General features: G+C 43.6%; 1 protein-coding gene across 2 annotated transcripts in view; it reads right to left on the bottom strand.

Moving 5' to 3' along the window:
- Window positions 1–1,928, bottom strand: part of LOC111152866 (ZFP1 zinc finger protein) — a 28,580-nt gene extending 26,652 nt beyond the window's left edge. For both annotated transcript variants that reach the window (XM_022511559.1, XM_022511561.1), the window contains exon 1: window positions 1,837–1,928. The gene's annotated coding sequence lies outside the window, so the exon portion shown is untranslated. The remainder of the gene's footprint in view (window positions 1–1,836) is intronic.
- Window positions 1,929–16,061: the final 14,133 nt, after the last annotated feature.

Raw genomic sequence — 16,061 nt, 5'->3', positions numbered from 1 at the left:
TCCCCCTCTCTCTCTGACAAATAAATAAATAAAATCTTTAAAAAAAATAAAAAATAAAAAATAAAAAAAAAACCCTCAAAACAGAAAAATTCAATAAAACCAAAAAGCTGGTTATTTGAAAACATCAATAATATTGAAAAACCTCTAAGCAAACTGGCCAAAAGTGAAAAAAAAAAAAAAAAAAAAAAAACCAATTACCAAAAAAAAAAAAAAAGAAAAAAAAAAAAAAAAAAAGGACACCAATTTCCAAGATAAAAAATGACGGAGTAGACACTACTACAGATGCTACAGATATTAAAGTTATTAATAATAAAAATAACCATTAGCTACCATAATAAAGGAGGCAAAAACAAAAAGGGGAGAAGTCCCAAGATACAAAATAAGAACAGTGGAAAATATGAACAAAAGCAAGAGAAAACATATGAAATAATGGAAAAATGATTACATCTTCAATAAAATACTACATAAGAATAAAGCTGAAGGGACGCCTCGGGCTCTCTGCTCAGCGGGGAGCCTGCTTCCTCCTCTCTCTGCCTGCCTCTCTGCCTACTTGTGATCTCTGTCTGTCAAATAAATAAATAAAATCTAAAAAAAAAAAAAAAAGAATAAAGCTGAAGGGGCGTCTGGGTGGCTCAGTGGGTTAAGCCTCTGCCTTCGGCTCAGGTCATGATCTCAGGGTCCTAGGATTGAGCCCCGCATCGGGTTCTCTGCTCAGCTGTGAGCCTGCTTCCCCCTCTCTCTGCCTGCCACTCTGCCTATTTGTGATCTCTCTCTCTCTCTCCGTCAAATAAATAAATAAAATCTTAAAAAAAAAAAAAAGAATAAAGCTGAAAAAACGACAAACTGTAATTATCAAGTGCCCTGAAGGGGACAAAACAAAACAGGACTTGAACACTGGGAAGGCCTATCATAAAGGAGTATCATAAAGGAGTCCATTCCTCATTAAATGCAGCCATTAATTGGATAATAATAAAAGTACGGACAGATTTTTTTAAATACAACTGATTCTAAAGTACAGTGGGAATCATAAGTCAACCTGCATAATCTCAAAGTGGTGAAGGTTTCTGGACGTCATACAAGGGAAGAGCAGTAAATTAAACAACAGAGAAATTCAAAACGCCTGCATGGCAAAACTATCAGTGAGTGAAATCAAAAGGCAAATGGAAAAAACACGTGCCATTTACACAAAGTACTGGCTGTCTGTATGATCTCGGGTCTTCCACCCATCTGAGCCTCCCTTTTTCCTCCGGTTGCAGCTGAGATACTAGCGGCGTCGCAGGCCAGGTGTAAGGATCAGAGGAAGATTTGGCTGAAAAGGTTTTTCCTAAGAGGTCAGAGCTCTTATTAAGAACCCCGTGTGCCTCAGGTAACTTGCCGGGGCTTTCATTCCTCCCCGCACCTGGGGAGGCTCCTGCACGCCGCACGCGCCTTCCCGGAGCCGCCAGGTGTGTCCGGCCCCGCCCCCGCCCCCAGACTCGCCCCGCGTCCCCGGGAACTGGTCACGCGCGCACCCGCGCGAGCTTCCGGACTCGCTCCCGCGCGGCAAAAGACACTTGCGGCCGGTCGGCGGCGCTTCTTTTGACAAAGGGAGGAAGGCGAGCCCTCGCCGCCGCCCCCCCAGCCTCCGTCTCCGCCCCCGCACGTCCGGCCAGGCGGGTCCCGCCAGCCCCGCGCCGAGAACAACGCCAGGCAGCCCCCGACGCCGCCCCGAGGGTCGTCGCCGCCTTCGAGTCGCGGAAGTTTGGGCTCCCACCCCGCGCGGACAGGAGCCCATCCCTCAACTCCTTCCCCTCAGCCCCCAGGCCTCGCAGATCTGCGTGGGAGCCACCTTCATACCTGGAGGGGCACAGCCTCCACTTGTGGCTCAGTGCCTAGCCGGGTCAGGGAGTGAGTCGGCGAAGACGCGCGGAGACCGGGTCCCTGTCACCCACTCGCGGCAGGAGGTGGGGGAAGGGCAGCCACCGGCGCGCTCGCAGCATTGCACATGCGCAGATGCAAGGGCTGCTGGCCGTCCCAGGGTCCTCTGAGGGGTGGTTTATCAAATTCCGGGACTACATTTCCCATAAGTCTTTGGGCGTGCCGCTGTAGGGACTCCTAAGGAAGGTTTCTAGTTTGGCGGGTGGCTTGAGCCTGACGGAGATAATCCCTGGCGGAGGCGGTAATCACCCCCCTGAACTGTTCATTTCCCGCAGAAAGGGTTATGAATTACAACCACCACCTCCCCAAAAATATAAAAACCTGGCTTCTAAAGATTACATAGGTAATCTATGGTAACTAATTAGAAAATATGTGTAAAATAAATATCATCTATAATTTTTCAAAGATAGCCTTGTGTAACATTAAATTCATACCTTCGTGATTTTTAAAAAATAAAATTGGCCAGGGGTGCCTAGCTGGCTCAGTCCGTGGAGCATGCAACTTTTTTTTTTTTTAAGATTTTATTTTTATTTATTTGACAGAGATCACAAGTAGGCAAAGAGGCAGGCAGAGAGAGAGAGGAGGAAGCAGGCTCCCCGCCACCCAATGCAGGGCTCAATCCCAGGACCCTGAGATCATGACCTGAGCTGGAGGCAGAGGCTTAACCCACTGAGCCACCCAGGCGCCAAGCATGCAACTCTTGATCTCAGGGTTATGGGTTCAAGCCCCACGTTGGGTGCAGAGATTACTTAAAAATAAAATCTTTTCTTTTTTAAAGCAAAAAAAAAAAAAGGCCATAAAGATATCATAGGCTGCAACTAGCTTCTTCTGTCTTTATTTTTTAGGGCAGATTTATGTTCACAGCAAAATTTGAGGAGAAAGTACAGAGAATTTCTGTACACCACTTGCCCCTGAACCTGCATAGTCTCCTCCACTATCAACATCCCCTAACCACAGTGGTAAATTTGTTATAATGAAATGTCCATTGACACAGTTTCACTCTTCTTGTTGTTTACTTTGGGATTCACTCTTCATGTTGTACATTCTATAGATTTTGATACGTATATATAAAGTATTATACATAATGACATATATCCACCACTATAACATCATATGGAATAGTTTTTCATCCCCTGTGTTCCTTCTAGTCATCCCTTCCTCCTTCTCCCCAAGCCCCTGGAAAACACTGATATTTACATGTGCATAGTTTAATATAGTTGGAATCATATAGAATGTAGCCTTTTCAGATTAGCTTCTTGCACTTAGAAATATGCATTAGAAGTTCCTGTATATCTTTTCATGGCTTGGTAGTTCATTTTTTTAAAGTTTTGTCTTGTTTTGTTTTAAGCCACCCAGGTGTCCCAAGTTGCTTCCAAGTTTTGAAAATTAGGAATAAAGCTGCTATAAACATTCATGTGCAGAGGGTTGTGTGGAAACAAAATAACTTATTTGGGTAAGCACTAAGGAGTATAATTGCTAGTTCATGTGGGAGGAGTTTGTTTCATTTTGTAAGAAACTGTCAAAGTGTCTTTCAAAGTGGCTGTGCCATTTTGCATTCCCACCAGCAGTGAATGAGAATTCACTTTGCTCCACATCCTTGTCAGCATTTGGTATTGTCACTGTTGTGGATTTTGGCCATTCTAATAGGTGTGTGGTGGTAACAACTAGCTTTTAATTAAAACAATATATGATTTCAAAAAGGTACTTGTACATCAATATTCATAGTGGCAGTATTCACAATAGGCAAACAGTAGGAAGAACCCAAGTGCCCACCAACAAAAGAATGGATAAATCAATGTGGTATATATGTATGATGCAGTATCATTCAGCCAAAAAAAGAATGAAGGGGCACCTGGGTGGCTCAGTGGGTTAAGCCTCTGCCTTCAGCTCAGGTCATGGTCTCAGGGTCCTGGGATCAAGTCCCGCATCGTGTTCTCTGCTCGGCAAGGAGCCTGCTTCACCACCCCCTCTCTCTCTCTGCCTGCCTCTCTGATTACTTGTGATCTCTCTCTGTCAAATAAATAAATAAAATCTTAAAAAAAAAAGAATGAAGTTCTGACCCATGGTGCAACATGGCTGAACACTGAAGATATGCTAAGTGACTTAAGCCAATATTGTGTAATTCCACTTACAGGAAGTATCTAGACTAAGTAAATTCATAGAGAAAGTAGAATAGAGATTACCAAGGCCTAGAGGAAGGGAGGCATGGGGACAATGTGTAGGATGATGAAAAAGTTCTGAAAAGAGATAGTGATGGGGTGCTTTGGTGGCTGTCGGTTGAGTGCCTGACTCAGGATTTCCACTCAGGTTATGATCTCCAGGTCGTGGTTGGTGGCACAGAGCCTGCTTGAACTTCTCTATCTCTCCCTCTGCCCCTCCAGCCCTGCTCACACTCTCTCTCTCTCAAAAAAATAAATAATCTTAAAAAAAAAACAGATAATGCTGGTGGCTATACAACATTGTGAATATGTTTAATGCCACTGAATTGTATGCTTGGAATGGTTAAAATGGTAAATTTCATGTTATGTATATTTTATTTTTTAAAGATTTTATTTATTTATTTGACAGAGATCACAAGTAGGCAGAGAGTCAGCCAGAAAGAGAGAGAGAGAGGGAGGAGGAAGCAGGCTCCCCGCTGAGCAGAGAGCCTGATGCAGGGCTTGATTCCAGGACCCCAGGATCATGACCTGAGCCGAAGACAGGGGCTTTAACACACTGAGCCACCCAGGCGCCCTATGTTATGTACATTTTATCAGAATTTTAAAAAATAAACTGGGTGGGGTGCCTGGGTGGCTCAGTGGGTTAAAGCCTCTGCCTTTGGCTCAGGTCATGATCCCAGGGTTCTGGGATCGAGCCCCTCATCGGGCTCTCTGCTCGGCAGGGAGCCTGCTTCCTCCTCTCTCTTTGTCTGCTTCTTTGCCTACTTGTGATCTCTGTCAAATAAATAAATAAAATCTTTAAAATAAAATAAAAAGACAGATTAATAGCTAATAGATATAAACATGTATTACACAAAATAATGAAAAACTTTTGGGTGTATTTTGAAAAGACTACTGGAATATACAAAAAGGGAAGAACCCATCCCCCATATGCACACACAAAATAATTTCTCCTATGCCTTATGCTTAACAACACAGAATACTGTGTAGTGTGGACTGTTTCTGAAGAGCTTGAAAAATTCAAAACCACATTATTTTCTATTAATTTCCTCTTAGGAATAAAGGACAAATGTAGAGAATGCTTTTTGGAAAACACATTGCATTTTTATTTGTGCTTTTTTTTTAAGATTTTATTTATTTGTCAGAGAGAGAGAGAGAGAGAGAGCGCGCGCACTCACAAGCAGGCTCCCTGCTGAGCAAGGAGCCCGATGTGGGTCTTGATCCCAGGACCCTGGAGTTATGACCTCAGCTGGAAGCAACTATTCAACCAACTGTTCAGCCAAGGAAGGCATCCAGGTGTTGCCACATTGCATATCAATGAACTTTTGTACTCTGTTATATTAAAATCCATTGGGGGCCCCTGAGTGGCTCAGTTGGTTAAGCGTCTGCCTTCAGGTCAGGTAGTGATCCTGGGGTCCTGGGACCAAGCCCTGCATTGGGCTTCCTGCTCAGTGGGGAGTCTGCTCCTCCCCTTCTCTCTGATCCTCCCCCACACCACGTGTGCTTTCTCTCTCTCTCTCAAATAAATAAATAAATAAGTTATTTATTTATTTTTGAAAGATTTTATTGTTTTATTTGAGAGAGAGAGAAAATGAGCATTTGAAAAATAACTGGCTCACTGAGTCATGAAGATCTTTCAAGTGTTAATAGATTTCATTACATAGTGTCAAAGGACAGCAATAATATCACCACCGGTCTCATCAGAAAAGCTTTAAGTATTCGGAAGCAGACACAAGTCTTTGCCAAAACTCTGATCTTCACTTGAAAGCTCATTTTATCATTGAGCAACAAATATAGTCAGTTGTTTTCCTTGAAGTGACAGCTCTCTTCATTCATTTCTGAGAAAATGTCTGCCAAACACTCAGGCTTCGTTTGACTGTCAGCCAATCCAGTAAAAATGGTGTTCCATGAGAAAAGCAGCCCGTTTAGCTCACCACTCAAAAAGGACTGCAGGAGTGATTTTCCTGGAGACAATCATCAGGTCCCTGCCTGGGACAGAATACTTGTGCGTTCTTGTTTCATCAGATTATTAAAAACACACATTCGGGGCACCTGGGTGGCTCAGTTGTTAAGTGCCTCCCTTTGGCTGAGGTCGTGGTTCCCAGGGTCCTGGGACTAAGTCTCACGTGGGGCTCCTTTCTCCTCAGGGAGTCTGCTTCTCCCTCTCCCTGCCGCTCCCCCTGCTTGTGCTCTCTCAAATAAATGAATAAAGTCTTAAAAACAAATACAAAAACAAGACATGCTCGGAAGGTTGAGACTTAATACAATTAATAATGTTTACTGCTCCATTAAGGTCATTCTTAAGTAAACCAAGCATTCCTTCTCTAGAATTACATGAGAGCACAGAATGCAATGAGGGCTAGTTCAGTGGGGTGTCACTCTCTTCAATCCTGCGGTGGCCCCAGGAAAGCCCCCTCCCCTCCAACTGCTTTTGCAAGAAAGTAATGTCTAAGTATTATTATCAAAATAATCTTGACCTCCTGGATTTCCTGCTAGTATCCTGGGAACCCCAGGAGTCTACAGACTACATTAACAGTATAATCTTTATGTGCCATTATCACACCTAAAAAAATTAACATCGTTTCCTTAGTGGTATTCAAATATCCAGTTGCTGTTCGTATTTCCAAATCCTTTTTTTTTTTTTTTAAGATTTTATGTATTTATTTGAGAGAGTGAGAGAGAGCCCACAAGCAGCGGGGAGGGGCAGAGAGAGAGAGAGGCAGACTCCCGCTGAGCAGAGAACCCACTCCAGGACTCCATCCCAGGCCCCTGGGATCATGATCTGAGTGGAAGGCTGATGTTTAACCAACTGAGCCATCCAGGTGCTCTCATATTTCCCAATTCTTTTCAAAAACATCATATATTTCTTTAAGTTTTTATAACTCAAGATCCAAATAACTCCATATCGTAGGTTCTCCATCTGTATCTTTTCTTTCTTTGCCGTTTATATGTTGAAAACACAGTGTTGTTTCTCCTGAAGAATTTCCACATTTGGATTTTCCTGATCATGTTAAATTTTAATTAACAACTTTCTGTTCCTTTATCTGGACTCCAAACCTGAGGTCAATGTTTAGGAAGAATTTTTGGCCACATATTAATAGCGATTCCCTACTCCTTGCCAGGTCTAAAAATGATTCTTTTTCTAAGATACTTAGTGACAGGGGCACCTGGGTGGCTCTGTGGCTAAGTATCTGCCTTCGGCTCAGGTCATGATCTTAGGGTCCTGGCATTGAATCCCATGTGGGCTCTCTGCTCAGCCAGAAGCCTGCTTCTTCCTCTGCCTCTGCTGCTGCTTGTGCTCCCTCTCTCGCTGTCTCTCTCTCTCAAATAAATAAATAAAATCTTTTAAAAATAAAATTAAAAAAAAGATACTTAGTGACAGGGTCGGGTTTTTCCACCAGGTGTCTTTATTTTCTACCCCTCGATTCAGCATTCCTGCAATCAAGGTTTATCAGGCACCCGTGAAGACACAGCTGTGAGCCACACACAAAGCTCCCTCCCCTTGCGAGCTTACATTCCTGTTGGAGGACAGGCAATAAACAAAAAGCAAAATATAGAGCGAGTCAGGTGGCATTCACCACTAAAGAGGACCTATCAGGAGCGCTGTGGTGGGGTGCATTTTGGAACAGAGTGGTTAGGGAAGCAGGTGAGGTTTGAGCCAAGACTGCAATCAGGTATGAGGCTCAGTAATCATAATTCCAAGACTCTATCAGCAGACCCCTAGTGGGAGATGCCCTTGATTATTCCCAGTGTCTGACAACACCACTCCATCTGGTTTCCATTCCTCCCAGCAAGCCAACCTGCTTCCCCCTTTCATACCTGAGATGATGGAAGGGAATGATACCTGATCACAGCTTCTCCTTCCTCATCTGGGGGCTCTGAGAAATGGCCTTCAATCTCTTTTTCTCTCCCTGCAAAATTACAAAGTAGGAAGCCCACAAAAAATTCTCCCAAATCCGAGCAAAGTAAACACCTTGTGCTTTTATTCCTCCATTTTTAAACGTAAATTAAACATAAATGGAACAGCTTGAACCTTGCAAAATCCAGTTATCTTACTGAGCATCTGACAAGTCTTTCTCCCTGGTAAGTGAAGGATTCTCACATGGCCAATGGCTTAGAAAGGTTTTATCCAAGGAGTCCCTGGGGATACAGGGACTGTTTCATTTTTCTCTGTCTTTCCAGTACTATGCTTGGGATAGATAAGGAATGAAAAAGATGGGGTGCCTGGGTGGCTTAGTGGGTTAAGCCTCTGCCTTCGACTCAGGTCATGATCTCAGGATCCTGGGATTGAGCCCCGCATCAGGCTCTCTCTGCTCAGCGGGGAACCTGCTTCCCCCTCTCTTTCTGCCTGCCTCTCTGCCTACTTGTGATCTCTTTCTCTCTGTCAAACAAATAAATAAAATCTTAAAAAAAAAAAAAAGAATGACAGGAGCAGGAATTTATGATGCTTGAAATGCAGCCAGGACCAAGATCATCCAACTTTGTAGTCCTGTCCACCTGAGGGTACCAGGTGCTGCCTGTGCAGGCTGCCTCTTGCCTCAGGGGGTGGCTACCAGCACCACCCAACATTTCTTTGTCACAGAGGGGAACAAGCGGTACCCATGCCAGAGGAGGGAGCTGCCCCCTTAGCTTGTTTCTCCTGCTGGCCAGATCTTGGCTCTGCAAAAAAGTCATCCTCAGGGATGCCTGGGTGGCTCAGTTGTTAAGCATCTGCCTTCGGCTCAGATCATGGTCCCAGGGTCCTGGGATCGAGCCCCCCTGCTCAGTGGAAAGCCTGCTTCTCCCACTCCCTATGCTTGTGTTCCCATTCTCACTGTGTCTCTCTCTGTCAAACAGATAAATAAAATCTTTAAAAAAAAGTAATCATCATTCTGTTATAGGCAACTGATGAATTTTTGAACTCTACATGGGAAACTAATGATGTACCAGATGTTGGCTGATCGAATTTAAATTAAAAAAACAAAAACTAAAAAAAAAAAAACAAAAACAGAATGAAGAATAGTTTGTAAAGTGAAAAAACAAAATCATAGTCATTTTGAATAAGTTTCAGTACTGGATGCATTATTTTTGTAGAGGATTTAGAGATAATTTCATATGGATCAGAAAGACATAGGTAGGGGTGCCTGGGTGGTTCAGTTGGTTTAAGTTTGTGCCTTTGGCTCTGGTCATGATCTCAGGGTCCTGGGATGGGTCTCCACAATGGGGTCCCTGCTCAGCGGGAGCCTGCTTCTTCCTCTCCCTCCGCCATTCATGCTCCTGTTCTCTCACTACTCCCTCTCTTAAATAAATAAATCTTAAAAAAAAAAAAAAAAAGACACGGGTATGAGTACTCTTGGGCCAAGTATTATTACAAAATTAAGCAGTTGAATCAAAGAGTCCCATTTTTCATGAGTGGATCCAGAAACAGAATGGATTGTGGGGTCTCTTTGGTCCAAATACTTCTTTACAAATGGAAAAACTAAAGCTCGGACTTCCTGGCCTCCAGAACTATGAGAAACACATGTTGTTAATGGTTTCAGCAGCTCTAGTGGCTTAAGAGATAGGCCCTTCTTGGCTGTGACTGTTTCTCTGACTTTCCTTGTTTTTTATGATGTTGACAGTTTTGAGTTCTAGTCAGTTTTGAGTTCTAGTCAGGACTTTTGTAGGATGTTTGGCATTTGTTTGGTGTTTTTCTCCTGATTAGACAGGAGTTATGGGTTCTAGGGAGGAAAGATAAAGGACCATTTTCATCATACCATGTCAAGGGCACTGTATCAATTTCCTAGGGCTGTCATAACCAAGTACCACAAACTGGCTTAAAGCAACATAAATTTGTTCTTTCCTGGTTCTGGAGCCTGGAGGTCTGAAATCAAGTTGGCAAGGCCATCCCATATCTGAAAACCACAGAAAAATCCTTCTTTGCTTCTCTGTAGCTTCCAGTGGTTTCCCTAGCTTCCTTGGCTCCTGCTGTAGCATGTTGGGCCCTGCCTCTTTGTCACACGGTATTCTCAGCTCTTGTCCCTATGTCTCTTCTCCTCTTCTTACAAAGAGACAAATCATATTGAATTAAGGGCCAACCCTACTCCAGAATCACCCCATCTTTTTTTTTTTATTTCATTTATTTATTTGACAGATCACAAGTACGCAGAGAGGCAAGCAGAGAGAGAGACAGGAAAGCAAGTTCTCTACTGAGCAGAAAGCCTGATATGGGGCTCGATCCCAGGACCCCAAGATCATGACCTGAGCCAAAGGCAGAGGCTTAACTCACTGAGCCACCCAGGCACCCCAGAATCACCCCATCTTAACTAATTACATCTGCAATGACCCAATTTCCAAATAGAGTCAAATTCTGAGGTCTTGGGAAGGACATGAATTTTGGGAGGATACTCTTGAACCCATGCTATCAACATGATTTATGACTGTTGGTATTGACCTTGGCCACGTAGTGTTTGTTAGAGCTCCCCACTGCAAAGTGACTCTTTTCTTATCCCCTCTCCATACTTTATTCTTGGCAAGGAAGTCACTATGAACAGTCCACATTTTTGGAGTGGGAAGTTATGCTCCCTATCTTTAGGGTTGAGTACCTACATAACTTATTTGGAATTCTTCTGCATGGGGAGCTTGTTTCTTCTCCCCATTTATTACTTTATTCAATCAATCCAGCATATATGTATGGTTGTATCAGAACTGTTAATTCGTACCTCTGTGGTACTGACTAGGTACATGGGCAGTTCCTTTTGCCTTTAGTCTTATACACTCCATTCCCAAAGTTCCTTGGGTCAGCACTACTTTCCCCCACCTCCTTCAGTGAGTTTACTTCATATATTTAGAAAAATATAGTTAGATCCTCTTGTCACAGCCTGCATTCTTTGCTGGGATCTTCCAATCCCCTAAATGATTTTTTTTAAAATTTGTTTGAGGTAAGGTTCACTCTTGGTGTTGTAAAGTTCTGTAGGTTTTGAGCATTGCGTAAGGTCATGTACCCACCATTACCAAGGTATACAGAATAGTTCTACCACCCTAAAAATCCCCTGTAGTTCATGTATTCCTCCCTTGCAACTCTAGTCCCTGGAAACCACTGGTCTTTTTACTGCCTGCCTAGTTTTATCTTTTCCAGAATGTCACATGGTTGGAATTATATAGCATGTGGCTTTTTTCAGACTGATTTCTTTTACTTGGCACGATGCATTTAAGATTCCTCCATGTCTTTTTGTGACTTTTAGGAGCTAAGTATTCTCTTGTTTTAATGCACTATGGTCGGCTTACCATTCACCTTTGGATGGACATCTTGGAGATGTGGAGTTTATGGAGATTTTGAGTAAAGCTGCTGTAAACATTCACGTGCAGACTTCTGTAGAGACATATGTTTTCAACTCAATTGGATAAGTACTTAGGAACATGATCGCTAGATCATATGGTAAGACTATGGCATTTCTTTGTAAGAAGCTGTCAAACTATCTTCCAAAGTGACTGTACCATTTTGCATTCCCACCAGCAGTGAATGAGAATTCCTGTTGCTCTGTGTCCTTGTCAGCGTTTGATGTCAGGTTTTTTGTTTTTTTGTTTTTTTTTTAATTTTCATCATTCTAATGGGTGCATGTCTTGTTTTAACTTGTAATTCTGTGATGACAGGTGATGTTGAGCATCTTTTCATATGCTTTTTTTCCACCTGTATGTTTTCTTTGGTGAAGTGTTCAGATCTTTTGCACATTTTTAAAACACGTTTTTTGTTTTCTTATTGTTCAGTTTAGGAGCACATCTAACAAGCAAATCTCGAGTTCAAAATACTATTCTCCACTAAAAGGAGCCAGAAGTCCTTGGAAAAGTGGTTGGTTACTGGTGTGAGAAGGGGGAAGACAAGATGAGCCTGGAGCATCTTATAGTTCTAGAAAGTAAGGCAGTGCTCAGAAATAGCTGTGGGTGTCTAAAGGGCAGAGAAATCCATATGACAGCGGTCTCCAGTGGCCAAAGCCAGAACTGACTGAGCAACAAAATAATAACAGTATTAGATTATAACCTGTGGAATAAAATAAGTATTTATCAGTCCATACTGATAATATATAAATAATTGAGTAGGTAAATAAATAAATGAGGCAGAAGGATGGCTCTTCCTTAGAGAATAATTCTAATCAACGAATACTGAGGGAATAAGGGAAGTAGAAAATCACCAACAGAACACACAGAACACAATAACAACGACTGCAGGCAAGATCCACCAGTAGAAGCTAAGAATGGTGGATGAAAGTGAGATGAAACAGGATATTGGTACAGTCTTCAAGTATCTACCCCAAATATTTGCTAATTAAAAAGAGAAAAATGTGGGACTCCTGGGTGGCTCAGTTGGTTAAGCAGCTGCCTTCAGCTCAGGTCATGATCCCAGCGCCCTGGGATGGAGTCCCATATCGGGCTCCTTGCTCAGCAGGGAGCCTGCTTCTCCTTCCGCCTCTGCCTGCCATTCTGTCTGCCTCCGCTCGCTCGCGCGCGCTCTCTCTCTCTCTGACAAATAAATAAATAAAATCTTTTAAAAAAGAGAGAGAGAAAAATGTTATTTCGCAGTGCAGAAACCCCACAGACATGACCTAAACCAAGTGTTCAAAGTAAACGTCACTGCTAATAAGACATACTGACATCTGAAACCGCTGATATGATATATTGAGAAGGGCATCGCCCTTCTGTGGCATCCTTGCCAGAAACACATGACCTCAATATACTCATGAGAAAACAACAGACAATCCAAACTGAAGAACATTCAATAAAGTAACTGACAAGTACTCCTCAAGATGTCAAGGTCAGAAAGACAAGAAAAGACTAAGGAATTGCAACAGATTGTAGGAGACGAAGGAGACAAGACAACTAATGGCAGAATGAGATGATCGATTAGATCCTGGACCAAACAACTCCTCTCCCCACCCCCCAAAAAGAGGACTTTATTGGAAGAGCTGGTGAAATCAAATTTGCACCAATTCTCTAACTATATTGATGAATATTTTACTTGTTCTTAGTTTTGACAGCTGTCCTATGGTTATATATAATGTAAACACTAGTGAAAACCAAGTTAAGGGTATATAGGAACTCCCTGTACTAATTTTGCAATTTTTCTTGAAGTCTAAAATTATTTCAAAATAAAAGGTTAAAAGTCATTTTGATACTCACCTTTTATCTGTTAGTTATATGAAAATCTCTTCCTCTTCTGGCACTGCAGTGGAGTGGATGTATCTCCAAGCTGCTGTCTTAGTTGTACCTCCCAAAGGCCATTCCACCACTGTTCTGTAAGGTCAATGGCCTCTGAACTGAACAAAAAAAAAGTGGGTTTTTTGGCTTTAGGCTATGTTATGTGGTATGCTGTGTTGGTGGATCAAATATTCTGTGAACCTCCAGACAGTAGGGTTGGCTGAGGCCATGGAGGCAGGAGAGGCAATCCCACATGCATAACATGTGTTGTGTTGATCTCAGCCCACATAAATTGCTCCCCTTTCAGAGTGGAAGCAGTCCATTGTAACTGACTTGTGACCAAATGGCTGGTTGGTCTCCTTGAGGAATGGTACTATGTGGGGGATTCAATGTGGCAATAGGGTGAATGCCCAGCAGTGGCAGCCCAGATCAGCCTTAGTGAATGGTTTCCACGCTGGCGGATCCATTATTAGCCTCTATCCATGCTACCATTGTGCCAGCACTGGAGTGGTCTTTGACCACTGATATCATTGGCCAATGATAACTGGCAGAATCATGCTATCTGCTTCATTTGGTCTCTTCCGTGTCAGATACTGGCTGGTGGGCATTAACGTGTGATACCTGTGCTACAGAGATCCCACTTTGTGCTTACTCCTAGAGATCCATCTACATGCCTCTTCTCCAAACCTCTTGGACCCTGATTTTCCAATCTTTCTCCTTAATAGGACCTTGACCACATAGTCAAGCCATTTGCCATTGCCCAGGAGCCTATACTTATTCTTCTACGGGGCCATTTTTCTTTTTACAAAAGGGGATGATTAGGTGCATGACCTGGAGCTCTGCCAACTGGAGGGACTTCCTTTACCCCTAAGTGGAGCCCTAGTGTAGCAACAGTCTGTTGGCTCACACCCTCATACTGAGCCTACCCATTCATGAACCGAGCTTGAACTATTCCTTCTTCTATCAGCTGGTCATCAAAGTTCCCCTTATGGCCATAAAGGTGTGAGCTGAAGGAAAGTGCTGGCCAGGTGATGGTGGGTGACCTGGGGATCCAAGCTGTCTACCTGTGCAGCTTAGTTTGCCTTCTGGCCCTGGTTGTGTCCAATTTTGCCTATTACTCTTTTGTCTAATGATGGGTTGTTTTGGACCCACCTGCCTTTATGAATTGGTGAGTCTGATAGAATACAGCCCATGGGGATGCCTGGGTGGCTGAGTCAGTTAAGCTTCTGCCTTCAGCTCAGGTCACAATCCTAGGGTCCTTGGATTGAGTCCCACATTGGGCTCCCTCCCTTGCCTGCTGTCCTCTCTCTCTCTCTCTCTCTCTCTCTCTGACAAATGAATGGATGGAATCTTAAAAACAAACAAACAAACAAAAAACACAGCCCATGATGCCCAGTTCCAGCCAGGTAGCCACTTGATGTGCTCATACTCACCATCATAACCAGGACCTGGTAACAGGCCAGGGGCACTTTATTGAATGGTGTATATAGTCCCTCTTGCAAATGTCATGACCCTGCTTCCAAACCTTAGGGATCTGCACTGCAGTTCTTCTTTTAGGGTTTGCCACAATCTCTCCCTGGCATCTCTCCTCAAACAACAGATACCTCCAGTACCATTAGCTACCTGTGGCTAATGGAAGCACAGATACTGAATATTTCTAAAAGTTAACAGGAAGTTGTACTGCACAGCGCCACACCTTGATCTAACAATTTACAAGAAATACAGGGACCAGAGGAAGATATCAAACAATACCACATGGATGCAATCATCCACAAACAGAAGATAGAAAATTCTACACAAGAGACCCAGTTTCTTTAACAAATAAATGGCATGGAAAAAAGGTATGGGGCGAGGGAAACTGCTAGAGAAGAAAACAGATTTATGAGACATGTTAACCAAATGCATTGTGTGGACTTTCACAGGATCTTGATTTGAACTAGCCAACTGTAAGAGACGTTTTTTGAGACAAGCCAGTTAAGCAACACACTGGGAGTGGAAATGTGAATTCATTCAAACGTGGCTGGGGAGAAGGACCCAAGTAGGAGTTTGTATTCGTGATTCAATTGAGAAGAAAAACAAAGCTGGGAATAGCTTTATCTTAGTAATGTTAGCAACATGCATCTCCAAATTTGCTGTGGAAGGAAAACGGAGCTTGGAAGAGCTTCAGGAGCGGCAGCCACATCACTGCAGGATGGGTCTGAAATCCACCCAGTGGAACAGTGGAGATGAAAGGACACCCTCCTTTCCTTTCACCTAGCTGGTGAACTAGAGCAGTGCCTACTTAGATCTCCCTTCTTCCAGGGAGACTTCCGGGCTTGCCTCACTGCCCTACTCCCTCCCCACCTCCGCCTCTGTGCACTTCCCTCCTCAGAGTCCTGAGACTTGCAGGGTAAGAGAGACAAAGGGTGTGTGCCAAGGCCCTGAGCTGGGCTGGAGCTCAGGGGATACAGGAACCCAAAGGGAAACTGGAACTCAGATGCCAAAGAGGAGACTGGAAAAAAGTGGGTAGATGTCAAGGACAGCAGGGACCATAGAGACCTTTAAGTCCATGGCAAGGATGCTGCCTTTATTTTAAAGACCAAGGGAAGCCGCCACAGAGCCTTAAGCCAGAGAGGGGCCGCTAGCCTGTTTCCCTTTGTGTTAGGTAACCCTCACCTCTTTGGGAGTACTGACACACGCCTATGGGGTGCACGCCTGACTCACCAAGGGCTGGCAGGGCCACCTTAAGGCCGTGCCACCTTAAGCAGGCACCCCCCCCCCTCCACCAAGCGCAGCCATTGGGCTGGGGTGGCAACCTGGCCACCTTGCACACTCCCCTTAGGCTGCTGCCCCACA

The sequence above is a fragment of the Enhydra lutris genome, unplaced genomic scaffold (genome assembly GCF_002288905.1).
Source record: "Enhydra lutris kenyoni isolate GAN:26980312 unplaced genomic scaffold, ASM228890v2 scaffoldscaffold30, whole genome shotgun sequence".
Taxonomy (NCBI): Eukaryota; Metazoa; Chordata; class Mammalia; order Carnivora; family Mustelidae; genus Enhydra; species Enhydra lutris.
Note: the sequence above shows the minus strand (reverse complement) of the source record. Positions and strands in the feature narration are given on the sequence as shown.